The sequence below is a fragment of the Palaemon carinicauda genome, chromosome 20 (genome assembly GCF_036898095.1).
Source record: "Palaemon carinicauda isolate YSFRI2023 chromosome 20, ASM3689809v2, whole genome shotgun sequence".
In the NCBI taxonomy this organism is placed as follows: domain Eukaryota; kingdom Metazoa; phylum Arthropoda; class Malacostraca; order Decapoda; family Palaemonidae; genus Palaemon; species Palaemon carinicauda.
The window spans coordinates 12,913,373-12,928,954 of record NC_090744.1 but is presented as its reverse complement, the minus strand read 5'-3'; the positions used below and the strand labels follow the sequence as shown (position 1 = coordinate 12,928,954).

Below are 15,582 nucleotides of genomic sequence, written 5' to 3'. Positions count from 1 at the left end.
AACATCAAAAAAAAATTAAACAGAAAAGGGGACCTCTCCTCTATGTTCCTCCCAGCCTGACAAGGGACTCGACCGTGTTCGGCTGGTACGGCTAATAATATATGATGATCAAAACCAAAAAATCGCTTTACTGAAAGAATAAAGTCTATTGAGAGGAAATCCGGAAATTCTTTAAGTTTAAGGGGTTGATGAAATTAAGCTTCCAGAGAGAAGCAATTTGAACATCAGGAGTTCATAAATCAGTTTTGATATACAAGTTTTTAAATGATAAAACTTCAATTAACCTAAAAATACCATACACAAAGTTAACATTGAATACTTGGAATAAAAACAAAAAGCAATCATGTGTGTTCCATAAATTTTGCCCATACTTAATTGGTAAAATAAAATGGTATCTGATAATGAAAATATAACTTTTGAACAAGAATTAAGTAATTTTGTTAAATTTAATCTAAGAATTTGTAATGAATTTGACACTGAGATTTTACAAATTATTTTTGAACCGATATTTACTAATTTTGATAAATTTATACTAAAAGTTCTGAATAAGACATTTTGGATCAAGAATTTAGAATTTCAGAAAACCAGAAATTTAGAAACTTGGAATTTTCCTAGCAATATAAAAACTATTAATGAAACCATATTTACACGATTACTATTTTGATTAAAGTTTTTGCTGATTACCTTTAGATTTGACAATAGATTTCTGTGTCTTTCTAAATATAGTTTGAAATCATGTATACAATATAAAACTAAGAGATCAGTTCTTTGGCTTTCACATACAATCCTTTAACATCAAATACATATAACATTGAGCCATTTCTTAACATTTAATCTATAGAATAGACTTGATACCATAAAGAAATTCAACCATTATTTTCTCTAAAACCTGAAGAACTTCTTAATGAAGTAGTACCTCAGGTTACGGGTCATTGAATAGTAGCAAATCAGGATATGAGAATACATACAAAAATATAAGGCCCTTCCCCCAATTTTGGGGGTAGCCGACATCAACAAACTAAAATCTAGAGACAAATGGGCAGTTTATATGAACAAGTAATAAAGATACCAGTATTAAATTTGTCTCTAGATAGGTTTATCAAAATTAAATCCGTATAAAAAAAACAATGACCAATTTTTCATAAAACGTAAATTAAGGGATTCACAGTTAGCGATAGAGAATGTTATTCAAGAGAAGAACGATATTTTACCAGAATTATTGTGGAGGGAGGTTCTCCTCTCATTCAGTAACCCAAACACTCTCGCTCCTCTCATAGCCACCTCAAGTCAACCAACCATAACTCTCCTCGAAGATAAAATGCAACTTAAATCAATTCTATTTTCCATTGCAAATTAGTGCAATTTTGAAGGGTAGCAGACATCTAAGAAATGAAACCAAAAAGGGGACGTCTCCTGTCTATGTTCCTCCCAGCCTGAAATAAAAAGAAAATTCATCAAAAAGGTCACTACTGTACCTTCATTTCTGCAACTATCAGAATTTAGTATAAATTCTTCATATGTCATAGTAAAAATGCTTTATTACCAGGCTGATATAACTTGAGTGGCTGCCTCTTGAGTGAACCAAATTAATATCCTGTCACAGTAACAATTCGAGTAAACAGACCACGAAGTTTATCACCAACCCGACCCCCCTTTCTTCACTACAAAACCATCAACATTTCTTCTTTCCCAATGTTATTCTTACTTTAACCCTTTTACCCCCAAAGGACGTACTGGTACGTTTCACAAAACTCATCCCTTTATCCCCTGGACGTACCGGTACGTTCTTGCAAAAAACTGCCATTTAAATTTTTTTTTGTTTGCATATTTTTGATAATATTTTGAGAAACTTCAGGCATTTTCCAAGAGAATGAGACCAACCTGACCTCTCTCTGACGAAAATTAAGGTTGTTAGAGCAATTTTTAAAAATATACTGCAAAGTGTGCTTGAAAAAAAAAATAACACCTGGGGGTTAAGGGTTGGAAATTTCCAAATAGCCTGGGGGTAAAAGGGTTAACAGAGGCATTCTCCTCTTCCATCAAAACCTCTTCTCTCCATCAAGAGAATTTCTATGAAAAATTAGCAATAGTGTGCCCTTTTAAATGAACATTGATATTTTTTGTATCAACGTGAGAATACTGTATCTATTCAAATCAAAATTTTTTACATACATTAATCAATTGCAAGTGTATAGGTTATCTCAACCTGCAACAGTATTTTTCATAATTTCAAATATATTTCGATAATTTCTTTTTTTAGACAAGTAATAAAAACCTAAGATCTTGATTGATTCCTGTGGGAGAATTCTATCTGTTAATATTGGGGTTGGACTCATGATTTTTGTCCACATGGCCCAGCATTGCAGAGAGAGGACCATTCTAAAATGGGGTGCAATAAGGCAAAAACACATGAATTGCACTCAGAGGTAAAATTTCAAGGTAGGTCAGATAGAAAGATGGGGAGGAAAAGCAAGAAAAGAGGTCAATATGAATAAAAATAAAGGGGTACAGTTATGGATAGAGGAGATAAAATGAGTATCTACTGTACCTAGATATTAGCTCAGTATAAATGTCTACGAAGTATGGCCATAACAGAACGTCCGCTTGTAGTCTTATCTCACTGGCTATAGCTTACACCTGAAAGATAAATGAGAAAATCAGAACACTGGAATAGTAGGGGTCAACTGCATGGATAATACCTATGATTTAAAAACAACAGAATAAAATGCAGATCGCAACTTTTAAAGGTTTTTTGCATACATCCCTCAGTTCTTTCTCTAATACAAACCAATATCAATCTCATGTTTTAAGTGAACCTGTTTGTATGTTAAATTTGTGATCAACTTATCATACAGGTAAAACTTTTACTCTCTTCCTCTCCTAACTCATTAGATCTAACTCCACTCTCATCTGTAATAGGCTGGTCTCCCTCGTTACCAGTGCCTAACTGATAAGTCCCTTCTCATTCAGGACCAAACCTTTAGGGGAGAGCTGTTAGGCTAAACATGACTGTGAAGTTTCGATACTGATTTACAGAGTTCTTAAGAAGAGAGCTAAAAGCATACATGATGCTTAGTGGAAAGATTAGACTGTATTGTAATATCTGTGACACAGAGTGCTGGAACTGGGGAGGCCAAATCAGCAATCTACACAACCACTACAGTAGTACACGAGATCAAACTACCCAGAACTCAAACAATTCCGTATTCAAACAATTTTCAACCATACAAGTATTTGTTTTATACAGTAAGAATAATGACCTTTTTAACCCTTTTACCCCCAAGCTATTTGGAACTTTCCAACCCTTAACCTCAAGTTGCTTCCTTTTTCAAGCACATTTTGCAGAGGAAGGACAGGGTTTGGGTGGATGGATGGAGTGAAGGAAGCTCTGGGTGATGGGAGGATTGATGTGAGAGGCAAGAGAGCGTGCTAGAAATAGGAATGAATGGCGAGTGATTGTGACGCAGTTCCGGTAGGCCCTGCTGCTTCCTCCGATGCCTTAGATGACCACGGAGGTAGCAGCAGTAGGGGATTCAGCATTATAAAGCTTCATCTGTGGATAACAGGGGAGGGTGGGCTGTGACACCCTAGCAGTACCAGCTGAACTCGGTTGAGTCCCTTGTTAGGCTGGGAGGAACGTAGAGAGTAGAGGTCCCCTTTTTGTTTTTGTTTCTTTGTTGATGTCGGCTACCCCCCAAAATTGGGGGAAGTGCCTTGGTATATATGTATGTATTTTGCAATATATATTTTTTAAATTGCTCTAACACCCTTAATTTTCGTCATAGAGAGGTTAGGTTGGTCTCATTCTTTTGGAAAATGCCTTAAGTTTCTCAAAAAGTTATCGAAGATATGCAAAAAAAATTTAAAGAGCAGTTTTTTGCAAGGACGTACCGGTACATCCATGGGGGTAAAGGGAGGAGTTTTGTGAAACGTACCAGTAAGTCCATTAGGGGTAAAAGGGTTAAGAGTACATGTACTATGACTCATGAACTGTTGGGTGCGATCACTGAACTCTGTTATAGGTGACGTGCGTTAGTCTGATACGTGACGTGTTTGTAACAGAGATTGAACAAAAATTTGGAGGTTTAACCAACTGAAAGGACATTAATGAGTTCACACACTTACCCATGGAGAGAGGCTTGTCCAAAAACAGGTGTCTCACCCAATTCAAAAGTGCAAAACTTAGTTCCGTTAACTTTTTCATCAATAAATTCGGCGTTTATTCATACAGAATGGTTCCTAAAAAGTTTAGTAGTGGCACTGTTTAGAAAACCACAACAGAATTAAGAAAGAAGATAATTGGAAAGGCAGGAAAGTATGTCTGCATGACTGACACTTCCAAAGAGTATGGGATTTCTATTACAAGCTAAGCTATAAGTCTAGTTGGAAAAGCAGGATGCTGTATGCCCAAAGACTCAAAAAGGGAAAAATAGCCCAGTGATGAAAGGAAACAAGGAAATATATAAACTATAAGAAAAGTAATAAACAAAATAAAATATTTCAAGAACAATATTAAATTAGATCTTTCATATATAAACTATAAAATTAGAAAAAAAGGAAAAACAAGATAAAATAGTGTGCACGAGTGTACCCTCAAGCAAGAGAACTCTAATCCAAGAACAATCGTTTGATTTTGGAATGTTCTAAAACCAAAATTGACTATTAGTCCAAACTCTTTAAGGTTAACCAAGGCTGCTTTGACGAATTTGAAAAAGAACGAGCATTGACAGCATTCTGAGGTATAGGGAGGCTGCCACTTTAGATAAAACTGCTGAAAATTATTTGGCAATTTTTAAGCTAAATCAGTCTGGACGATCTTTTCACCGTGACGAAGTGGGCTTTTCAAGCTACATAGTCTGGACGATCTTTTCATCGAGACGAAGTGGGCCTCTCTTGGAAAAGCCCGAGGAGGATTTATACCACACAAAGATAGGGCATTGCCTGCGTATAAACTTATGAAAGATACACTAACTCTAATGAGGTTTGGTAATGCAACTGGGGACCTTAAGATCAATCCCTTACTTACTTACCATTCCAAAATATCAAGGTTTTTCAGGAAGAACCACATGACTAGGGACAACTCTTTGATGTGGAGGGCTGGTAATAAATCCAGGGTAACTATGCTCTTCACTGCATGGATGCAGGACTTTTGGCCCAGTGTGAGTAATATCTTCCTAAAACTCGGTCCTCAATTCATCAGAGACCTTGAAGGTCTTTAGGGTTCCCAACGTGGCTTCACGGAGAAACGGAGTCTTAACCTGGGCCTGAAAGAATGTTACAAATTACTCGCTATACAGGTCCTCATTCGGCTACCCCCCAAAATTGGGGGAAGTGCCTTGGTGTATGTATGTACTTTCTGCAAAGCTGAAAGTAATACCCCTAAATAGCGTAGCTTTGTATTTCAGTTACGGAACAAACTAATAAAACGATATATAGGTTAATGTTGCTTATAAAGCAACATTTGCAATATGAAACAGACTTTGCTGATGTTTGCACCTGAGAATCATAGGCATGCAAGTTAGGTGAAGCCTTCCCTTGGTGTTAAATTTGACTTGCAAATAATCCAACCTACTAACAGGTTCTTGTACCCCCATTAAGTTTGTAAGTCGAGTCTTCTCTCTGAATTTTAAAATATTAAACTTTAATTTTACACGGAACCTGTTGAATTTTGGAGAAATCTGAAAGGGGGTAACTAAAAAATGGGTAAAATTTCATGAGGGGTCAAAAGTTGAGAGCCCCCATCTTAGGATTACTTACCAGTGGTTATTCTATGCTACTCAGATGGCTTCATTCTGCAATTGGGTTTCTCTTATGTGACATCAACGAAGTTTCTCCATAGCCTGTTCAGCCTGGTCAACTTAAAATGAAGTTAATTATAAATAATTAATGATATAAAAATGAAAATTAACCATCCCTGATTCTTACAGAGCTCAACCAAACAAATTTAGGAGGGAAAAATACATAACATGTACGAGATAAAAATATGATAAAAACCTATGATAGACATCTGAATTTTATCTGTTAAACCTATGCTTCTTAAAAATGACCAAGTTCAAGTAATTTGTATTTTTCCTAACGATACAAACCGTGAGCTCTTTATTAAGGAAAATACTTACAGAGAAAGACTAGCCATAAGACTTTTAGCCAGGTGTAACACCCCACTTCTAGTTAGTGGGGGGAGTTGGTAGTACCGGCTAGCCTGCTAACACACACACACACACACACACACACACACACACACACACACACACACACACACACACACACACACACACACACACACACCTGTCTTATCGTCAGTTTTGCTTACAGGCAGAATTTACCAGGGGATAGGTGTTGGCAGGCCAAATTTGTATTAAGAGCTAAAGGTTGGTATCGTTACAAAAAATACAAATTACTTTAAATTTGTTATTTGTTCAGACACTAAATACAGACCCTTTTGCTCTTCATTAAGGAAGACTCGCCCCTAAGGTGGTGACAGTGCTAACCAACTGGCTGGCTTCTGACCCCGGGTTTTTCCCCCCTTCGTGTTACGCACTTAACCCTTTAACCCCCAGGCTATTTGGAAATTTCCAACCCTTAACCCCGAGGGGGTTTATTTTTTTCCCAGCACATTTTGCAGTATATTTTTTCTAAATTGCTCTAACAGCCTTAATTTTTGTCATAGAGAAGTCAGGTTGGTCTCATTCTCTTGGAAAATGCCTGAATTTTTAAAATTTTTTTTTTAAAAAGATGAAAAAAACAAATTTTATAGCATTTTTTTTGCTAGGACGTACCAGTACGTCCATGGGGGTAAAGGGATGGCTTTTGTGAAACATACCAGTACGTCCTTTGGGGGTAAAAGGGTTGTAAGGGGGAAAACCTCGACGCTTCGCTAAAAACCTCTGTGCAATAGCACGCTCTAGCAGCCTAATCAATCTGTGTGATTGTACGATACCAGCAGTGTGACTAGTCTAGGTAAGATCTCTCAAAAATGAAGGGATCTTTGAACCAACCATAAACGTTACCAAATCCCACCTCCCCAGGGTGCATGAGAACATGAGTATACACCTGTGGTTTTACCTGTAGAGAGAGGAGGCCAGTTTGCAAAGTATCGTAATCTTTGAACCAACCATAAAGGTTAGCCAATCCCACTTAGCCAGAGGATATGGGGACAAGGATCTACAGTATCTCTATACCAGGTTACACAAGGGAAATGGTTTTACCTATAGACAGAGGAGGCCAGCTTGCAAAGTACTGCAGGTGCTGTTCCCCCAGATGGGAAGATGAAAGAAAGAGCCAGTCATTCTTCTCATTCATCCCAGACTTAATCCATAGTAACCTTGGCACTACACCATCTGCTACTTGCCCATCAAGGAGCCTGGGGTGTTTAACCCATTTTGTCATCCTGCCACCACATGGGCAATGGAGAATGTACCCATGTTCATGGGGGTCTTGTCTTCAAGGTAATGGGTAGCTTAAGTCGTCCGATGCTTCCACAGACCCGCTTGTAGCACCTGTACGAGTAGTTTTTCTTGAACGCTAGGGACATATGTATGCCTCTAACGTCATGAGCTGTGGGTCATCTCATTTAAGGGGAAGGATCAGGGTTCAACGCTCAGTCTATGACCTTGCGAATCCACGCTGAGAAAGGGCTCTTGGTGATGCTTCGTTTGACCTTCCCTGAACTGACGAAGAGTACTGACACTCGGGGGTAAGCTCCTGTAGTTCTCCTGAGGTAGCACCTCAGGTTCTTCCTAGCGTATTACAGTAGCCGTTGATCTGGATCATTGGTCACGCTACATAGGACTCCCAATCTAAATGGTTTGAATGTGGGATCCGAGCTTCTAGGAACAAAGTTGAGTATTACCTTACCCATCACCGTGACTGAGACGAAGGACCATAGGATTTGCTAACTCTCTTGGCCAAAGACAAAAGAAGCGAGAGAACTGTCTTCAAGGATAGGTGAAAATCTGCTGTTTGGCGTCCTGGGTCCTTGGGGGAACTCTTTAGGGACCGAAGGACACGAACCATGTTACGTGGATTAGGTCCAACTTCTGACTGAGAGAATACCAACACAGAGGAAAGGTTAATACTTTTCAGCCTGAAGGCGAAGCTGAAGGACGAGTAGTAGCCTTTCATTGCCGAGACCGAGGGGAGTTTCCCCTTTGAAGGTTATGCTGGAAAGTAGCAACGAGGGGGTGAGATACCCTGTCCATGACATCAACCACTGAAGGAAGTCCGCTAGCCTGTTAGCCAGCAACTGGAGAATTCTGGAGGTATCCAGAATATCCTTTTACAACTTGCTGTGAAAGCTTCTCCATGTAAGATGTTGGCAAGTGTCTCAACACCTCCATCAGCAGCCGAAGAAGGTACGGGAACCATTCCACAGATGCAAAGCGGAACCGAGAGGGGCATTGACAGGTTGCTGATGATCTTGCCTTGTTAAGCACCCTCGTCATCAGGCAGTGCGGCGGAAGATGGGGAAAATGGCTAAAACGCCAGCTGACCTGCCGTTGCTGAATGGATCCAGCCGTAAAGCCTGGGGATCCGGGACTGGTGAACCATTGAGTAGAGGAGAGTTGTTCAGGGACGTAGCGAAGAGATCCACTTTCTGGAACCCCTCAAAGTCAGGACTTTGTAAGCCACTGGATGATACAAACACCACTCGGGGATCACTATCCGAGTAGCTCTGCTCAGAAGACCCTGAGCACATTCCTGCTTGTCCAGAATAATTGAGCTGATAGAGAAAACAAGAGTTCCCTTGAGAACATCTACCATACCATGCTAGAAGAGAGAAGTGCTGCGAAATACAAGCACCGCCCTATTTGTTCTAAATGAGCCACTATCATGGTGTCGTCGTTCGCCATTACCACCGAGTGACCCACCAGGGATTGATATATCTGCTGCAAGGCTGCACTCATCTCTAGGAGATCTAAATGATAGTACCACTCAGATTCTGACCAGAGGCTGGAGGCCGAGTCGTACAGCATGTGGGGTCAACCTTTCTTTTGCAGCACCTGAAGAGAGCGTCAAATCTCCTCGGCGGAGATTCTCTTTTGTCAATCCTCTTCTCAGGTCCGTTCCCTGCCTGAGTCCCGTAGACTAGAAAAAAAGGGCAATTCCTCATGCTGAATCCCTGGGATCTGGCTGCCCCTAAAGAGATTGGATTTGAAGGAGTCCGATGCGGGCTTTATAAACCAGAGTGAAATGGTGGCTCTTGAGATGTAAACACTTCTGGCTGAAAGTCTCTCATATAAGTTAGAGACTACCACCATCTTCGACATTGGACCCCATTGATCTGAGGAAACTTCTGCAGGCTGATGATGATAAACATGCCTAAGAATAACCGTCTCTGATAAAAAAGCAGGGATATTTCTTGATATTTACTTCAACACTTGATTGCAGTAAACTAGAGTTGTCTCTGTGGTGATGAAAAGCCACCGAGTCTGTTAAGATTAGCCAGTCCCGAAATCTCCAGGGAACGAAGCAGATCCTGTAGGGCCAGGTTGACACTAAGGTAAAAACTCTCTTGAAAACCTGCCTTCTCGCCGAACAGTCTGATGAACTAACTTGTTCCAGGAGAGAACGAAAACTGGGCACTTCTATCAGAAAGAACCGACTGTAGAAGCTCGAAGATACCTTGATTAAGTAAGTCGTTCTGCAAAAAAGACAATGGCCAAGTCTAGGAGTCTGACTGATTTTCAGATTTGCATGCATTAAAGAGAGAACCACCATCACACCTCAACAGGTGGGTGGGATGAGATGTGCGGGTCGACATCGGGCTTAGACAGCCAAGCCCCGCAAGACAGAACGGCCTTGGACCCGGGAAAAAAACGTTGAGATTCAATAAGGTAATACATGAATAACAAGCAACACAAGTAACACAAGGAAAGGATGGGAAAGCACAAAGGGAAAACTTGGAACACAATGGCGGGTCAGACGAGATGTGAGAGAGAGTGGCGAGATGTTATCTACGCCACGACCAGATGCTTACTGGCAACTCAGACTTAGCTGCGTGCTCTCGCATGCTTACCCCGGGTCGCCTCAGGGCGAGTATCCATCTGCCACGGAGGGACCCGACAAGGGAAAACAGAGATAGGGGAAACTACGCAAAATTCTTGGTCAGTTAGGCAGGAGATACCAGATACTCCTAAGAAAGTAGTTCTAGGTACTCCGTGTTGGAACAAACTTTATTTTTACGTGGAAGCTGTTGAATTTTGGAGATAACTGAAAGGGGGGTAAAAACAAAATGGGTAAAATTTCATGAGGGGTCATAAGTTGAGAGCCCCCATCTTAGGATTACAGTACTAAACAGTGAATTTTCTATGCTACTCAGACTGCTTCATTATGCATATGGGAAGGATTCTTTTCCTAAGCGATAACAACGAAGATTTATCTCCATAGCCTGTTCAGCCTGGTCAAATTAAAATGTAAGGAAATTACATATAATTAATGATGATATTATAAAAAAGATTAACCATCCCTACGAGTCAAACTTGATTCTTACAGAGCTCAGCCAAACAAATTCGGGAGGGAAAAATACATAACATGTAAGAGATAAAAATATGATAAAAACCTATGATAGACATCTGAATTTCATCTGTTAAACCTATGCTTCTTACAAACGACTAAGTTCAAGTAATTTGTATTTTTCCTAACGATACAAACCGTGGGTTCTTTATTAGGGAACATATTTTCAGAGAGAAGACTAGCCATAAGACTTTTAGCCAGGTGTAATGGCCCCCACTATCTAGTGGAGGGGAGAGGGTAGTACCGGCTAGCCTGTTCACACACACACACCTGTCTTTTATGGTCAGTTTTGCTTACAGGCAGAATTTACCAGGGGATAGGTGTTGGCAGGCCAAATTTGTATTAAGAGCTAAAGGTTGGTATCATTGCGAGAAATACAAATTGCTTTAAATTTGTTATTTGTTCAGACACTAAATACAGACCCTTTTGCTCTTCATTAAGGAAGACTAGGCCCCTAAGGTGGTGGCAGTGCTAACCAACTGGCTGGCTTTTGAACAAGGGTTTTTCCCCCTTCGTGTTACGCACTTAAAAGGGGGAAAACCTCGACGCTTCGCTAAAAACCTCTGTGCAATAGCACGCTCTAGCAGCCTAATCAAGCTGTGTGATTGTGCGATACCAGCAGTGTGACTAGTCTGGGTAAGATTTCTCAAAAATGAAGGGATCTTTGAACCAACCATAAACGTTACCAAATCCCACCTCCCCAGGGTGCATGAGAACTTGAGTATACACCTCTGGTTTTACCTGTAGAGAGAGGAGGCCAGTTGCAAAGTATCGTAATCTTTGAACCAACCATAAAGGTTAGCCAATCCCACTTAGCTAGGGGATATGGGGACAAGGATCTACAGTATCTCTATACCAGGTTACACAAGGGAAATGGTTTTACCTATAAACAGAGGAGGCCAGCTTGCAAAGTACTGCAGGTGCTGTTCCCCCAGAGATGGGAAGATGAAAGAAAGAGCCAGTCATTCTTCTCATTCATCCCAGACTACACCATCTGCTACTTGCCCATCAAGGAGCCTGAGGTGTTTAAACCATTTGTCGTCCAGCCACCTCATGGGCAAGGGAAAACGTACCCATGTTCCTGTGGGTCTTGTCTTCAAGGTAATGGATGGCGAAGGTCGTCCGATGCTTCCACAGACCAGCTTGTCGCACCTGTGCGAGTAGTTTTTCTTGAACGCTAGGGACATACGTATGGCCTAACATCATGAGCTGTGGGTCGTCTCATTTAAGGGGAAGGATCAGGGTTCAACGCTCAGTCTATGACCTTGCGAATCCAAGCTGAGAAAGGGCTCTTGGTGATGCTTTGTTTGACCTTCCCTGAACTGACGAAGAGTACTGACACTCGGGGGTAAGCTCCTGTAGTTCTCCTGAGGTAGCACCTCAGGTTCTTCCTAGCGTATTACAGTAGCTGTTGATCTGGATCATTGGTCATGCTACATAGGACTCCCAATCTGATTGGTTTGAATGTGGGATCCGAGCTTCTAGGAACAAAGTCGAAAATTACCTTACCCATCGCCGTGAATGAGACGAAGGAGCACCATAGGATTTGCCAACTCTCCTAGCCAAAGCCAAAATGAGCGAGAGAACTGTCTTCAAGGATAGGTGAAGATCTGCTGTTTGGCGTCCTGGGTCCTTGGGGGAAATCTTTAGGGACCGAAGGACACAAACCATGTTACGTGGATTAGGTCTATCTTCTGACTGAGAGAATACCAACACAGAGGAGAGGTTAATACTTTTCAGCCTGAAGGCGAAGTTCAAGGACGAGTAGCAGCCTTTCATTGCCGAGACCGAGGGGAGTTTCCCCCTTGAAGGTTATGCTGGAAAGTAGCAACGAGGGGGTGAGATACCTTGTCCATGACATCAACCACTGAAGGAAGTCAGCTAGCCTGTTAGCAAGCGACTGGAGAATTCTGGAGGTATCCAGAATATCCTTTTACAACTTGCTGTGAAAGCTTCTCCATGTAAGGAGATGTTGGAAAGTGTCCAGGCGTGAAGAACGTAGGGGGCCTATGGCTCTGTGGAAGATGATCACATGTGGCTGTCGAGTAAATTGTGTCGTGGAGGGAGTTTCTCGGCACTTCCGTCAGCATCCTAAGAAGGTACGGGACTATCCCACCGATGCAAAGCAGAGCCGAGAAGGGCATTGCCAGGTTGCAGATGATCTTGCCTTTTTAAGCACCCTTGTCATCAAGCAGTGCGGGGGAAAATGGCTAAAACGCCAATGCTGACCTGCCGCTGCCCAATGCATCCACCCCTAGAGCCTGGGGATACGGGACTGGTGAACCGTAGAGTGGAGGAGAGTTATTCAGGGACGTTGCGAAGAGATCCACTCTCGGGGAACCCCTCAAAGTCAGGACTTTGTAGGCCACTGGATGATACAAAGACCACTCGGGGACCACTATCTGAGTAGCTCTGCTCAGAAGACCGTGTCCACATTCCTGCTTGTCCGGAATAATTGAGCTGATAGAGAAACAAGAGTTGCCTTGAGAACATTTACCATACCATGCTAGAAGAGAGAAGTGCTGCGAAAAACAAGCACCGCCCTATTTGTTCTAAATGAGCCACTATCATGGTGTCGTCGTTCGCCATTACCACCGAGTGACCCACCAGGGATTGATGTATCTGCTCCAAGGCTGCACTCATCTCTAGGAGATCTAAATGATAGTACCACTCAGATTCTGACCAGAGGCTGGAGGCCGAGTCGTACAGCATGTGGGGTCAACCTTTCTTTTGCAGCATCTGAAGAGAGCGTCAAATCTCCTCGGCGGAGATTCTCTTTTGTCAATCCTCTTCTCAGGTCCGTTCCCTGCCTGAGTCCCGTAGACCAGAAAAAAAGGGCAATTCCTCATGCTGAATCCCTGGGATCTGGCTGCCCCTAAAGAGATTGGATTTGAAGGATTCCGATGCGGGCTTTACAAACCAGAGTGAAACGGTGGCTCTTGAGATGTAAACACTTCTGGCTGAAAGTGTGTCTCATATAAGTTAGAGACTACCACCATCTTCGACATTGGACCCCGTTGATCTGAGGAAACGAAGGAGAGCAGCGTCGTCAGCGAAGAGCAGCAAGACCGAAGCCAAGCTCCTAAGATGAACTCGCGGGAAGTGAGCAACATCTGTCTCAATGGAGAAGAGTATCCACACGAAGACGACACTTACGGAAGAGGATGGGTCACTGCACTCTGAGAAAAGGGGTAGGTCACCAGCATATAGGTTGTTCGGCGTCAAAACGGGAGGAGACCGAAAAGATTTCCCCGCCCTCCAAAAGTGCCGCAATATGCAGAAATGAAAAGGGCAACGCTTACACTGTAATGATGAAAGTGTCTATATATATAAAAACATTACGTCAACTTGATACATCTGTAAAATAAGTGATTAAAGGGGTTATTTGCATAAAAGACTCAGATTTGTACAACATCGCTATGAACAATAGGCTCCACCAAACCCCCATCCTTAGCTCACAAGGATGGCGAGGTTGTAGCGACCAAAAGAACTATCAAGTTTGAGCGGGAGTTAAACCCCAATCTGGCAATCACCAGGCAGGTACGTTACCATATCGGCCACAACCACCCAAGGGGGGACAAAGAATGTGGATCAACAGAGGTCCTGTTCACACACATGGCCAGGAACACCTGGACAGGAAGGCATGCCTAAACGTGGTTTCTCCCTTCGCCAAACACACCAATCTGCAATGAAAAAGATAAAGTGCAAAAAAGCCAAGTTTGCTAATACCGAGCGCACGCCTGTAGGCCTACTATTCGGTAGCTGAAGACAAAGTGGTTACTATGTGAGATGGCAGTGCACAGGGATGGGGGGTTACTCAGTTACCCCCAACAGCAACTACCTCCAACTTGTTAGAAATTCCAGTATCTGAATTTTGTGCTTCGCTGAAATCATGCACCTATTAAAAAGCAAGAGGGTTTGCGTTTGTGTAGAAATAACCAAATTTATTGCATAATGTTAAGCACCTCCACCAAGTTAATCAGGTCTGTGACACACAAACCAACAGGTGGTAAGGTCTGACACTGTCCGCATTTTCCTTTGTCAAATTCCTCACTTTTCGTTTTTATCAACTGAAAGACCTTTGTTTTACACTGGGGTCCTGACGAATTAAAACGAGCTAACAAAATATTCACAATGAATGAAAATGCCAAAACGCCTCAAAATATTTAAAATTATCTGAAAAATAACAAATAGACAAATATGTTTCTATCAATGTATGGTATATATTTATACTATGTCTAAATATAGCTGTAGTGAACAATTTATACACCATTAAGAAAGGTACAGGATGTTGTATGTTGACCAACCGTCAAATTTGTGAGAATTTACATAAATAAATTTACAAAAATTTTTACTAAGCAATACAAACCTGAATTCTCTACATATTGATACTCATATCTTACCTTCCGTCCGAAATATTCAAGTGAAAAATTTTGGTTTTTATTGTATTTATGTGGCATAAAAAAATTTCTTTCTGTCCGTCATGCTTGCTACGATTTCTGAAGTTATCGTTTCGCTTTGCCTACAGCATTGCAAGCTTCAGCAGTGCTTTGGTATGAGTAGCGAGTGCTGTATTCCACTTTCTAAGTAGCGAGAAGATATAATGCGATGATTGACGCTACTTGTCGGTTCATCAGCTTCCTATCCCTGAAAGTCAACCGACACTGCCTTAAAGGACAGGTTGCATTTTTAAATCGGCTCAATACTTTTGAAGAAAAAAAAAAAAGGGGTTCAATGGGTTATTTGTATAACTCAGATTTGTACAACATTGCTATGAAAAATAGGCTCCCCTATACCACCATTCTTAGCTCACAAGGATGGTGAGGTTGCACCAACCAAAGGAACTAAAGAGCTTGAAGGGGAGTCGAACCCTAGTCTGGCAGTCACCAGGCAGAGACGTTACCATATCAGCCTCTACTCCACTAAGGGACAAAAAGAATGTAGATCAACAGAGGTTCCACACCTACAGCCGAGAACGCCTACACAGGGACGCATGCCTACACGTGGTTTCTCCCTTCGCCAAACACACACAATCTGCAAATAAAAAGATAAAGTGCAAAATAGCCAAGT

General features: G+C 41.6%; 1 long non-coding RNA gene across 3 annotated transcripts in view; it reads right to left on the bottom strand.

Moving 5' to 3' along the window:
• Positions 1-949: 949 nt before the first annotated feature.
• LOC137660152 (uncharacterized) overlaps positions 950-15,582 on the bottom strand; it is a 33,807-nt gene continuing 19,174 nt past the window's right edge. The window contains exons 2-7 of one of the 3 annotated variants that reach the window (XR_011047637.1): positions 15,349-15,546; positions 14,916-15,159; positions 5,758-5,857; positions 5,031-5,264; positions 2,549-2,637; positions 950-1,433 (exon numbers count right to left, since the gene is read on the bottom strand). This is a non-coding gene — a long non-coding RNA (uncharacterized lncRNA). The remainder of the gene's footprint in view (positions 1,434-2,548; positions 2,638-5,030; positions 5,265-5,757; positions 5,858-14,915; positions 15,160-15,348; positions 15,547-15,582) is intronic. The other 2 variants (XR_011047638.1, XR_011047636.1) reach the window with 2 other exon arrangements.